Genomic DNA, 10,485 nt, shown 5'->3' on the forward strand with positions numbered 1-10,485 from the left:
GCATAATGTGCTATACAACGACAGTTGTAACAACACTATAGTGATGTGTAAAGCTGAATTGTTTTTGAGTAAATTGTATTGGATGGCTGAATGTCATTAAATTAAAACTGGCATTGTTTAAGATAATAGTAATAGTTACAATTTATTAAGCACTTGGAAGGTAACAGGCATGTTTGTAAGCACTTGTAAAGCCTTGTCTAAATAAATATTCACAACTACCCTCTGAGGAAATTACTCTTACTCTCCCTACTTTTCATATTAGGAAACTGACTCATTGAGATTTTAGCTAATTTGACCAATTTCACACAAATGGACTTATGCTCCCGGAAATTAAATACAGTGAATAAGGGAGTAGATGAGCTGCTACTCAGACTTGAAGAAATTCAACTCAAGGAGGCCACCATGAGGAGTAACGGCAAAAGAACTTCCCTAAATTAATAATGTAGTTGAGTTTCATTGTGATATTTCACTATCATCTATATGAAAACATCACAAGTTAAGAAAACATCAAAATGTGATGCCCATGGGTTCTAATCATAGTGGTCCATCTGGTACCTTAATGAGTAAAAGATAGGATTCTGCCCAAATATGTATATAGTGGAGATCCTGGAGGTACACCCAAAAAAGAAAAGAGAGGTTCAGTCTGTTGAATAAGGAGGTTAAGAGATGGCTAGTATTGTTGAAGGGTTACAATGACTCCTACTTATGGTTCTGAAAAACAAGGTGTTCTACAAAATTCAGACAGAAACTTTTTCAAACAAGATGTCAGAGCAGAGCAATGATAATTTCAAAACAAGAGATATTATTAGTTTAGATAGGAAGTAGGCATTTTGACACTTACATTTATGTGTTGATTAATTTAACAAATATTTTACTGAATGACTATGCTGCAATAAATCCTTTAGTAGGCATAATGAACAAAATGTTTCCTTTGCTTGAAAAATGCTCATAGTCTGTTAATAGAGATAGTCAAGAAGAATGAAATTCCAGGACACTGTGAAAATTTCTGTCATATTGGTAAGCACACTGCACCATTCCAAGAGGTTCATGTGATTCTATATGATTGTAAAATATAGCAAAACAGGTCCAATTATATAAATAGAGCAAAAAAGGAGGCTTGAGCTTGAGAACTTGAACACAGGAAACCTGAGGTCAGAAAGAGATGTAGAGCATGATGAACACTGAAGAGCTTTGACTATGAACACAAAGATTTACTGGGACTCAAATCAGCCTTATGGAGAATGACTAAGTAATGTCTATGAGTGAGATAATGAATTATCAACTGCATAGTCTACAGCTGTGGCCGAGGTTGGTGGTGTGGATAAGTCAGTGCTCAATCCAAAAATGACAGAGTGTCTTGCCCATAAGAGACTAAATTATCATGCGGATATATATTACATCTGAGATTACCAATAGAAGAGTTGAGGGAGTCTTGAATTTCTTTGGCTAAAGTGATTTTTTCGTATTGTCCAAGGGATTTAAGTTTATTTCCAAAGGAGTAATTGTCTTCTGAATGTTTAGTTTTCTGAGATATGTTATTTTAGAGAGAAATCCCCATAGGCTAAGGCTGCCATTTTCAATGGGTTCCTTTAGTGCTTTTGTGAAAGAATAAATTATCTAAATAGCATTTTATTCTGAAATTCTATGATTCACTTGTATATTTTTATTTTTCAAGGTTTCTCCCCTCCCTCGGGAATTGGCAAAACTTATTTTGGGGGCATAGTCCCAATTTGAATCACTGTTCTGATGTTTATTGGCCATATGTAAGTTATTTGTTTCCTATGAATTTCTGTCTCATTCTCCGAAAGGAGGAGGAAAACATCCTTACTTAAAGGGACTGTTAAAATCCTAAAGGAATAGGTAAAGCATTTAACATAGTTTAAAACATTTAATATTCACATGAGGAAGTAAGCCTTGGTTTTATTGCATTATTTTTCTTTGCATAATAAATTGAATCAAAATTCTCTCTTTCATGGAAAGCATAAAAAGGAAGTAACTGTTACTTGTTATTTATTTATTTCCACATGACTCACCATACACTTCTCTCCCATTTAAGACTCTTTTATTTGCAATCATGATTCTCTTTGCCCAAATATCCATTTAGTTGTATTTATTATTTTTACTAGGAATCCTTATTTGTTTACTGAAAATGTTGTGAGAAACTCCATCTTTTATATTGATATAGCACTTGGTATATGCTTTTATAAGAGATTTATTCTATTATGTAACATCTACATTTTTCCCCCACAGGACTGGACTTATTTATTTATTTATTTTTAAAGATTGGCAGCTGGGCTAATATCTGTGGCCAATCTTTTTTTTCCCCTCTTCTTCCTCTCCCCAAAGCCCCCCAGTACGTAGTTGTATATTCTAGTTGTGAGTGCCTCTGGTTGTGCTATGTGAGATGCCGCCACAGCCTGGCCTGATGAGCGGTGCCATGTCCACGCCCAGAATCCAAATCGGGGAAACCCTGGGCCACCAAAACGGAGGGCGCAAACTTAACCACTCGGCCACGGGGCCGGGCCCCCAAATGTCTACATTTTTTTTTTTTTTCCTTTTTTTCTCTCCACAAGCCCCACAGTACATAGTTGTGTATTCTTCGTTGTGGGTTCTTCTAGTTGTGGCATGTGGGACGCTGCCTCAGCGTGGTCTGATGAGCAGTGCCATGTCCGCGCCCAGGATTCGAACTAACGAAACACTGGGCCGCCTGCAGCGAGCGCGCAAACTTAACCACTCGGCCACGGGGCCAGCCCCCCAAATGTCTACATTTTTATCTGTTGCCTGAAATCCTGTGGGGTGGGGATGGTATGTTCTAAATGACTAGCTCATGCCTGTAACCTAGTGGCTTTAAAAAGTGTAGTTAGAAACAACATCTGAATGAATTATCACAATGATATAAGAATTAGGAAGAAATTATATCTGTAAGATCCTTGTTCTACTTCTAGAAAGCTTTTAATATCTATATATAGTTATTGAGTGAAGAAAAAATACTGTACGCATAATCACTTATTTTATTATTTATAGGATATCTTTTTACAGTATTCAATATATATTATCGTTATGGGTTTTTCTTTTTGTTTTGTGCACGGACCTAATTTGAGAAATAGACCTCAGTGTTTCCTGGTTGCAAAGTGATAAATATTTGAAATAGCTTGACATCTCCTAGAAATTTAGAGTGTGGTTATTGATATAACATCTTTCATATACATCTGAGATAATAATAGTTATGGATTGATACACAGGTCAAATGAGTAGAGAATCAATCCATGATTCACAACAGAGGTTGGGGCCAGAAGGAGCCCTCTGGGAAAGTTTCAGAGATCATAATAATCTTTTTCCCAGTAGCCCTTCTTTACTCAGGAAATAATGTGATTTTTTTATAACACACAAGATAATGACAAAGAAAGAAAAGTGAAAACTAAGATGACAGCCAAAGTAAACAAGGTTTATCACATGCGTGAGACTTGAGGGTTAAAATGAAGCAACATTTTGCAATTATTGTGAAGTTGACCATAATTCTGCCAGGAGAAAAGGCAGGAAAACTGACATTTTTTTTTTTTTTTTTTGTCAATGGCAACACTATCTGGCCTATTGCTTGCTTAGACACAAATTCATACGTTTATCAAATTTAATTTTTAATTATGTGTTATTTTTTCTCCCCACTAGATTATGAGTTATTTTAGGGCAAGAATCATCCTTTTTCATTAATATATACCCAACGTCTGTCATAAAATAAGTAAGTAAAGCCCTGAATGAGATAAATACACGTAAGAAAGTCCGTTAACAATTCTAATACTTAACATGAACGTCTATTCATAAATTATTACAAATGAAAGTCAGTGTGAAAAAGAAAGTAACCCTACTAGTGCGAATTTTGAGGTTAAAGCAGAATGATTTAAATCCCAGTTCCGAAACCTGCAATCTCTGTGAACTCGAACTCTCAACCTCAATTTCATTCTGTTCATTCACCTATAAATGAGGAATAATGTTCACTTTCTAAGAGATTTTGTACAGTGAATATTGCATGTGACTCACCTAGTACAAGGCAGAGTGTGTGGAACATATCAGTAGATGCTATTTCTTTTTTCTTACCCGCCAAAACCCTAAAGGCAGCTCTAGGCCCTCAGATTAAAATTTAGTTCTCCAGAAAGTTGAACTCTCACCAGTTGATCATAGTTTCATGCATTTGCTTGACATGTTTTACATTGTCTCCTCTCTGGTTTTTAATTTTTGGAGGTATTTAATCTACCTAAATAAAATACCTCTTACTAAAAGAGAATAACAATTGTAGGTACCTCATGAATTCGTTGACGGGATTAGATGAGCCAATACAAAGAAAACAATTAGAATAGGTCTTGAATATAGTAATTGCTGAAAAAAAATTATTTTATCTTCTACCCCTCCTCCTCTTCCATCTCATACCCCTTATTAGTATTATTAATAGCATAAAGAATTTGAATATATATATGAGTTTCTAATCTTTTATAACATTTAAGTAGATCTTTACATTTTATTCCCAGTCCCCTGGTGATTGTGGTTATTTGATTTCATAGAAATCAAATAGAACTGAAATTTCCCAGTAACATTCATTTCTATTACCTGATAAGAATCAAAAGTTCAGAAATTCACATCTATCCTGATACTTTTTCCATCAAACTAAATGCCCTGTGTCTGCTTAAAAACAAACCACTGCTACTCAAAATCATAATCTTTAACCCAGATTTTTTACTTCATCCAAATACATTTGAATAAAACACCTGAATTTACAGAAAATTATGAAGCAATAGTCCGCTTTATCAAATTTATTGAGTTCAATGTGGGGAGATTTTAGTATGGGAATGGAATAAAGAGGTAATTGTATAACTATAGTGAAGGAAAGAGAGTTTGGAGAGAGTATATTCATACTCATACAGAAAGCATTGACAAAAAGTTCACTCTTTTAACACTACTAATACTTTCATTTACTAGAGAAAAATACAACGTTTTGGATGGTGTCCATAGAGGCTTGCTTCACTTGCTGGTTCTGTAGGGTATACATAAGTGGATTCATCATAGGAGTGACAGAAGTATTCAGAATAGCTACTCCTTTGGTCAATGATGCAATTTCTTTGGCTGAAGGGTTGGCATACATGAATATGCAGCTCCCATAAGAGATGGAAATGACAATCATGTGAGAGGAGCAGGTAGAAAATGCCTTTTTTCTCCGACTGGCGGAAGGCAGTTTCAGAATTGTCCTAATGATGAACATGTAGGATAGAATTATTAATGCTAGAGTCAAAAGCAAAATCACTATTGGGGCCAGCCAGTGGCGCAGCACATTCCACGTCCGCAGCCCAAGATTCGCCGGTTCAGATCCCTGGTGTGGGCCTATGCACCACTTGTCAAGCCAAGCTATGGCAGGCGTCCCACATATAAAGTGGAGGAAGATGGGCACAGATGTTAGCTTGGGGCCATTCACCCTCTGCAAAAAAGAGGAGGATTGGCAGCAGATGTTATCTCAGGGCTAATCTTCCTCAAAAAAAAAAAAGGAAAATCACTATTGCAGAGTAAAAACCAATCACTTCTAGGAACCATGTGTCTGAGCAGAATAATTGCAAGAGGGGAAAATAGTCACAAAGTGATCGATGACATTGGAGCCACAGTAATCTAATGGAGGAAAGAATAACTGGTAGAAGACATTTAAGAATCCTACCAGCCAAGCACAAAAGATAAGCAATGTGCAGAGTCCTGTTCATGATGGTTGTATAATGCACGGGTTTGGAGACGGCTACATAGCGATCATAGGATATGGCAGTTAGAAGATTTCAATTATACTGAGGAAAATGAAGAAAACAACTGAGCTTTACCATGACTGTATGAAATAGTTTTGTCCCTGGTGACAATTGTGCTCAGAAATCTGGGAATACAGACAGTTGTAAAGGACATTTCTAATAGAGAGAAATTCCTGAGGAAGAAATACATAGGGGTCTGTAGATGGGAGTCCACCAAGGTGAGAGTGATGATGGTCAGATTTCCAGTGACACTTAACATGTATGTGATAATTAAAAAGAGAAAAACCACAATCTGAAGCTCAGGGTCATCTGACAGCCCTAGAAGAATGAATTCTGTGGGTACGGTGCGGTTTTTCATTGCCGATGAACAGAAAAATGCATGTTGAACAGAAAATTCTTTTCCTCCCTTTTTCCTCCCTTTAGAACAGAAAACGTATGTTGCCTCTATCGAATATAAAAAAGTTAAAACAAGATTCAGGCTAAAGTATAAAATTTTTAAGATATACGTGATGATGAATAATCTATGAAAATAAAAATCACACATTCCCTTCAAAAACTCTGCAATTTCTATTCGACCTTACATTCAAGTAATGAATATTATCTGAAGTTAAATATTGATCTCTTTTCTTTGAAAATACACTATCACAGGCCATGGATAAAAAACTTTGTGCTAATATTTAAACAGAAACTATGTCTTCTAATGTTTCTTTAAAATTAAGCGTACAATTATTCTTTAAAATATTAGCTCCTTTTATAAAAAATATGAAAATATTCTAATTGATTTTTTTTCTTTCCTCAATATTATAAAAACTGGTCTGGATCGTGGATAATGTAAATACAGAGTTTGAAAGCTCATAGAGGTTATTGAGGCCTCCCTCCATATTTTATATTTTGAGGCCCACAGAGTTTAGGAAACTTTCACAAAGTTAAACAACTAGGCGACATGGTAATCATCTCACTTTAGAGCAAGCATGTTGATCCATGGGAATGTTTTGCTGGCATTCTCTCCTAAATTAAATTACTATCTTAAGAGTTTAGTTGATGTTATCACTCACTCACATCATTTTTTCTTTTTCTGCTAACAAAGAAGGATAAGAAAGGTAAACTTCCATTACTAAAATGAATAATTGCTTAAAAACAGTTTAATTTACACCATGCACAATTCATTTTTTTTACAATATTGCTATAGCAAAAGAACAAGTAGACAGTCAAAATAACACTTACTGGGAAGCAGATATTCTTTCCAATAGAGAAGATCTTTTCTATAATCCTATTTCTGTAACAGAATACTATTTAAACATAGAAAAAAGTAAATGAACAATCCAAGACTTATTTCTGTGCTCCTGCTTTGGGCCTCTATTAATAGTCTTGTTGGTAGTAAACAATTATTTAGATTTTAATATTGAAAAGGTTATAAATTCACAAACACATATGCAAATAATATTCTTAAACATTTAAAGAAAAGGGAATAATATATATTATATTGAAGAATAGCAATTTTACTGACTTTTTGGTTCTTCTTGATGATTTAGAGTCAGATTTTATTGTCTCATTTGCTTAAATATTTACAGAATTTCAGGACTGCTAAATTGAGTTAGCAGTTTATTTGGTTTCTATTGTACTCTCAAAACAGACATGATGATTTAACATTTCCCTAGCTCTCAAAGGTTATAGTTCTCTTTGTTGTTAGACTAGTAACGTCAGACCCACAATATCCTTCATTCCTGATATTGTAAAAATTTTGGAACATTTTGTTATAAACTCATTCTTGCTTTTCTTCTCCCACCTAAGCTCCATATACAAATTCAGTTACACCTGAATGGACTACTAAAGTACTCCTCAATTTGCCACTTTTCATATGGTACAAAATATTTTTTTATTGAAACACTTTCTTTGTATTTATGCAAATATTTTAAATGAATATTTTGTAATTCTATGATTATACATCTATGAAATCTAAGTAATATTTTCCTTAGGCTTCAGAGACTGTTATATTTTCCTGGAAATGCTGCTTTGGAAAATAGAAAGTAAGGAATGTTCTTCTCTATGTATGTCATGCAAATGGAACTGGACTTGTTTTATCTGTGTCTTTCTTGTTGGCTCAGGGGGATTCACTAAGTAAACAGAGTGTCAAGGAGAGGCATCATTGAAAGATGCAGGTGGATCATTGATGCTGGTCTTTTTATAAATATTGATAAGAAAGTACAAAAGAGGGGCTGGCCCCGTGGCCGAGTGGTTAAGTTCGCGCGCTCCGCTGCAGGCGGCCCAGTGTTTCGTTGGTTCGAATCCTGGGCGCGGACATGGCACTGCTCGTCAGACCACACTGAGGCAGCGTCCCACATGCCACAACTAGAAGAACCCACAACGAAGAATACACAACTATGTACCGGGGGGCTTTGGGGAGAAAAAGGAAAAAATAAAATCTTTAAAAAAAAAAAAAAAAGAAAGTACAAAAGAGCAAAACTATTGAGGTGAATGAGGCAAATGTATAGGCAACACGTGATACTGAATGTGTGAAAGTTTGACTTAGAATTTGACTTTCCTATGTTTGCACAAGGAGTCCACATTTTTCTCCCAGTAATTCTGGTCTTTATCCTCAGGAGAGTTAGTGTGCTTATCTCCTCTGAATTTTGGCAACTTAGAGAAGAGTTCTTTACAAAACCATAAAGAAATGGTAGAAAATAATGCTTTGGATTTCTAGGATGACTTTATTGTCTTCCAAAATGGACAACATATTAAAGACAGATAAGGAGTTCTGTCCCTGTATCGGCCCTTTGAATTTAGGGAAAACTTTCCCACTGCCCATGACTAATATCATAGCAATGTTTGCTAAATGTTGCATTTATTGCCTTTTAACTACTTCCTTTCACAATATCACTTACTTTCATTAAATCCTTTTTTATATTTGTGCATATGATATCTCATTGTGAGAATATTTATGAACCAAGAAAATAAGCATTTGGAAATCTTGCATTGGATATTCTTGTTTATTTCCACATATTCTGCAATGAGAGATGTCATTTTTATTACTAGAAGAATATAATACTCATATACTATATATACATACATGTGTAATATAAATTGTACATCTTATAATTTGTCCTTATTTTCTTCACTGTTATAAATATGGAAATGAAGAATATGTGCATTTAATGTCAGGAGTGCAGATTGTCTATAGGACTGAAAGATGAGAGTATTGGAAAGTAAGACAGAAGGAAGAAAATAGGAAAGGGCAAACCACTGGTGAACACACAGGACAGTACATAGACATTGAGATACGTCAAGTTTATAATTGATACACATTAAAATAGGCATTGAAAATATTTAATATATTTCAGTAGAGACTTGTTGTTAGTGCTGTCCAGTCAATTCTGACTCCTAGTGACTCTGTGGACAACAAAGCAGAACCCTGCCTGGTTTTTTGTGCCATCCTCTCCCCTTCAGGCGCTCTATCAGACGTTGTTCCACTGCTATTCACAGGGTTTTTGTGGACGTTTTTTTGGGAAGTGGGTGGCCAGGTCCTTCTTCCTAGTCTGTCTCGTCTGGAAGCTCCCCTGAAATCTGTCCACCACGGGTGACCCTGGTGGTATTTGAAATACGGGCAGCATAAATTTCAGCAACACATAAACACGCAGCTGTGGCAGTGTGACAACCAAAAGATGGGTGATGTGGTTCCCTGACTGGGAAATGAACCTGTGCCAGGGTGGTGAGGCCTCTGGATCTTAACGACGGGACCACCATCAGTAGAGATAGTGAAACTGATTTTCTGCTTATGAAAATTCAACTCCTTCGCCTTTATTTTTGTATCCAAATAGAGATTCTTTTCATGTTTTGTTTCTTAAACTCTTTAACAATAATACATGTATCAATCATTTTATTGATTACCAGGCATTGATTATACACTTAAATTGTGTCATTTTTTTCCAAACGGACAATAAAAAACCTCATGAGGTGAGTATTATTATTCAGATAAAGAGTTTGAGGCAGAAAAAAGTTTAAGTATCTTGCCTTCACCACATGTGTTGTTGTGAGCAATGTCTTTATTGATTTTCTTAGAGGGAAGAGAGTGAGTTTGATCTCACAAAGCACCACATTTCATTTGAAAAATCCTATGAGACATGTTTCTTCTCCATAATATCTTTTCTCAGACTCCTAGCTGCTAAATTGCCTCTCTTTCTTCCTTGATCACTCTTCTCATTCTCTTACTTTCTACTTTTATTTTTTGTTCCTAGTTCCTAATAGTTCTCTAGCTTTTCTCCGGGCCTCCTAATAATTCACCCTTTTGAAACTGATTTATTTTTATTACAGTCCTGTCCACAAGCTAGTAGGACATCTGCTTTTTGATAACGTGTCAAATTATCTCCAATGTATTCTGAGGTTGATGAGTGACTATGTTTAAAGCCAATGAAACATACATAGTTCAGCTACCAGGATTCTCCTCTGAATTTTGGCAACTTCACTCTTCTTAAAGAGTGAAGGAAGAATTTCAATTACAAATAATATTTTGCTTTAACATGCTCAAACTCCAAAAGATAAAATTTATTAAATCAAAGTGGCTAAAGGGTCCAAATATGTTAAGACCTTCTTTGAAAACCTAAATTGAGATCATATTACTGAATAATTCCGGTGCATGTTACCAAATTAATTCCAGTGATATATCATCATCCTTTATAGGTAAGTCCCCCAGCAAGATGTCTGATTGGCCTACCATTTA

General features: G+C 35.4%; 1 pseudogene; it reads right to left on the bottom strand.

Moving 5' to 3' along the window:
* Nucleotides 1–4,957: 4,957 nt before the first annotated feature.
* LOC103562341 (olfactory receptor 6C3-like) lies at nt 4,958–6,129 on the bottom strand (annotated as a pseudogene).
* Nucleotides 6,130–10,485: the final 4,356 nt, after the last annotated feature.

Source organism: Equus przewalskii, chromosome 5, assembly GCF_037783145.1.
Source record: "Equus przewalskii isolate Varuska chromosome 5, EquPr2, whole genome shotgun sequence".
Lineage (NCBI taxonomy): Eukaryota > Metazoa > Chordata > Mammalia > Perissodactyla > Equidae > Equus > Equus przewalskii.